General features: G+C 37.4%; 1 non-coding gene across 1 annotated transcript; it reads right to left on the bottom strand.

Annotated features, from left to right (window-relative positions):
• Positions 1-3,216: 3,216 nt before the first annotated feature.
• Positions 3,217-3,323, bottom strand: LOC141626093 (small nucleolar RNA R71). Its single transcript, XR_012535819.1, has one exon. It is a non-coding gene; the product is annotated as a small nucleolar RNA R71 (small nucleolar RNA).
• Positions 3,324-3,785: the final 462 nt, after the last annotated feature.

Below are 3,785 nucleotides of genomic sequence, written 5' to 3'. Positions count from 1 at the left end.
TGATTAGTCAAAATATATTTTGATAATATCTTCTATGCATCCACGGTTCAAAAGTCTTATTGCTCAACCTAAACACTTGTCATCAAGCACTTAAGTTGTTAAGAATATGACAATGTTAAATTGGTAAATTAATTTGTTAGAAATTTTGATTGACCAAATACCACAATAGAGTTCATCCTTGTGAAGGATTAACTAGGAATTTATATGAAGATAAGTCTTCATCAAGTAGAAATTCTTGAAGTCAGTGGGAGAAATAAGAAGTAAGTACCTATCTTAATTGTTAAGGATAGAACTAGGCTTGAAAGAGAAGGTGTTAGACACTAAAATAGATATAAACCCCAAATAAGTAAAGATCAAGGAAGTTGGTCGTGTGACTCCAACATATTCCTCCTTGAATATCTATGACATTGACATTGCATTCTTGCTAATTACCACATCATGAGTATTTGATATAAATTTGTGGATTTCATTATAAGTTTTGGCATTATCGTTTGGCGACTAGCAAGAATAACAGAAATTTACATGAATGGAACTAGGGTAGTTGCCATTTCATCCATGGACATATAAGTGTTATAGTGTACTCATTTTAGTTTTGTATTTCGAAATGTACCTCAATAATTGTTATGATGTACACTAACTCTAAATAAGAATATAATTCATGTTTTTGTAGAAAAACGCAAAAGGGTTTCCCTAACATACCACGATTAAGTTTATGGTGACACCATACAAATCAAGGTAATTATATTGATGTGACCATTATTTGAGCATATTTAGTCCCCGAATTAGCCTTGTTCCCATGCTTTTTAGTGCATATTTGGGCCATTTATTGTCTTTAGTCCTTTGTTTTGCATATTCTTTGAGGTTTTGATCCCTTGGTAGGAAAGGAGTGCAAACCTTGCATTTTCATGGCAAAATGGAGCTAAATTGATTGAATTCAATGACCAAGCATCAAAGAGAAGACAAGACTAGAAGGCCTTTGTACATATTGTAGTAGTTGGGCAATGCTGAGAAAAGATCCTTGCATCCCCGATGAAATCCCCAAGGATTGTATGAAGAAGAAGGAAGAAAAGAAGAAGGGAAGAAGCTGATCAAGAATCCGAGCGGATTGCCCTTTGGACGCCCGTCCAGCACAAGGAATCCGAGCGTCTTCCTCAGAAGGACGCTCGTCCAAAACCACCACAATCCGCCCGTTCAGCCCGAGAATCCGCTCGTCCAAACGTCAGACAATCCGCTCGTCCCGTGCCCTGGACGCTCGGATTGTGTGACAGCTATCCCGTCTTCTACTTGTTCTATGAAGAATGCGCATACCTCGGGAAAGACTAGCAAAAAGGAGACTCGCATATTTTTCTGAGAGGAGCGATTCCTCAAGGACTTAATTGTCATTTAAGCCCTTAGTAAACCCTAATTTGTGTACCTAATCCTCACTATAAATACCCCATTAGTCTAATTAGATTACCATGTTCATCTTATCAATCTTTAGTGTAGTTTATATCATTCTAATCTCTCTTTAATCTTGTAATCAACTTTTAATCAAGTCTTAATACAAATCTCATTTCCTTAATCTCTCTTTTGTTCATCTTTCATTTTGGGTAATTGAAGATTATTTGGGTTATTATTGGGAGATTGACAACCTTCCAATCAATCATCAAGTACTTCTATTATTCTTTGCTTTATTATCTTAATCCCTTTTTAATTATTGTTAATTATCTTCATTTATTCATCATGTTTTACTTTGTTGGTATGATTGCCAACCTTGCTAGCATGTTCAACATGATAATGAGTGAGTAGTTTCCTTAACTAGGGTTAATGGGTAATTAGGGGAAACCAACATGGGGGATGATTCATGCTTAAATTAATATGTTTTCATAGTTTATTTGCTTGCTTGTTCTGATCTCAAATTATGCACATGTTATGTTTGATGAAATGCGAGCCTATGAATCCTTGCATTTTTTACCCATCACCTATCTTTTCAATGAGACTTGTAAGACATAAACCAACTCGAGTCTCATTAGACCATGCATATAGTTGAGTAGGGAAGATTAAGTCGACTTGTAGGTGTTGTACAATTTAATCGATTCGGCTCCGGGACCCAAACTTTCCTAGGATTGTAAGATATAAACCAACTCGATCCATCACAACAATAATTGCTTGCTTATAATTTGAGAATATGTTTGTATGATCAATTCCCATGAATCCCCTATGACCCCATGACACCCTAGTGCCTTTTATCAATTGTTTACACCCCTTTGTAATCATCTTGCTTGTTTACTTTCATTGCTATTTAGTTTAGTGATCTTCTATTCCAACCCCAAATTGTGACACCCCTAGACACCGCTAGTTACAATTGAAAATCTCACTTCAATACCCGTCCCTTGGGATCCGACCTTTACTTGCCTCTTTACTAATAGTAGAGTTGTTTGTGGAGTTATAAATATTGTTTTGGTCTAGGTGCTCCTAACGACAAGTACTGAAAACTAAACCTCAAAGAGGGCTCGACCAAAAATGGCGCCGTTGCCGGGGACGGTGTTAACGATTTAGATTTTCTTAGATTGTTATTAGTTGTGTCTTTCTTTGCCTTGGGGAAGTAAAACTCCTCAAGGTTTGTTCTAATTATTTTCAAGTTGTTTGATATTTTGCATGTCTATAAGATCACAAGTTAACTTGTTACCCTTTGATCATGAAATTGAAAGGACTTTGACAAACAATAGAAGACTTGCTAGGAGAACTTTGAGAGGTATTGGTGAGGTTGTAGATATTCAACCAAACGCTATTGAGTTCGTCAACCCTTTTGCAAGAGAAGGTGAGGAGAACCCAACACAAAACCCAACACAAAATCAACCCACAATGCCTAAATTTTCATCACATTCCGTACCAACCGAGGAGAACCTACCCAATGGTACTCCCACACCACAACACTTAACCGGAAATTTCATTGCCAAATCCGCATTTATCCAATTAGTCGAAAGAAGCTAATTTGGGGGGATGCCTAGTGAAGACCCTCACTCTCAAATGGAGACTTTTTGTGACTATTGTGATGCGATTTCTCAAACCGGTGTAACTCAAGACCAAATTCGATGGGTCTTATTTCCTTTTTCTCTAATTGTCTCCGCAAAACAATGGTTGAAAGGCCTTGATAAGGCTACTCTCGGAATTGACTCTTGGAAGAAATTGGCTCTAGCTTTCTACAAAAAGTTCTACCCACCGGAAAAGACTAACATGCTAAGAGCTCAAATTACGGGCTTTAAGCAAAGAGATGAAGAATCTTTGTATGAAGCTTGGGAGAGATTCAAGGGAATTTGTCGCTCATGTCCTCATCATGGACTTAGCGAGTGGTTCTTGGTACAACAATTTTAGAATGGTCTTTATGAAGACTCAAGAAACATTCTCAACATGGGATCAAATGGTATGTTCACCGAAGTTGACGATAATCAAACTTGGAACAAGATTGAGGAAATGGAGGTCCATAATTCACAATATAGTAGACCCCGCAAGGCTACTAGAGGAGGAAAGCATGAAGTGGACTCTATTACTCAATTGGGTGCTAAACTTAGTGCTCACACTGATACCATCAATTTGAAATTCGAAAAAGCTATGGCTAGACTTGAAGAAGCCTCAAAATCACCAAATCAACATGTTAATGCCATGACGGCATCTTCATCAATCCGAAGTGGGATATGTGAGAATTGTGGAACTTTGGGACATGACCAAAGTGAATGTAGGGGAACAAATGAACAAGTGAATGCTTTTCAAGCATACAAGAGTGGTACCCCTTATTCAAATTATTA

The sequence above is a fragment of the Silene latifolia genome, chromosome X, assembly GCF_048544455.1.
Source record: "Silene latifolia isolate original U9 population chromosome X, ASM4854445v1, whole genome shotgun sequence".
NCBI lineage: Eukaryota > Viridiplantae > Streptophyta > Magnoliopsida > Caryophyllales > Caryophyllaceae > Silene > Silene latifolia.
The sequence above is the reverse complement of the archived record's forward strand: the minus strand, read 5'-3'. Positions and strand labels throughout refer to the sequence as shown.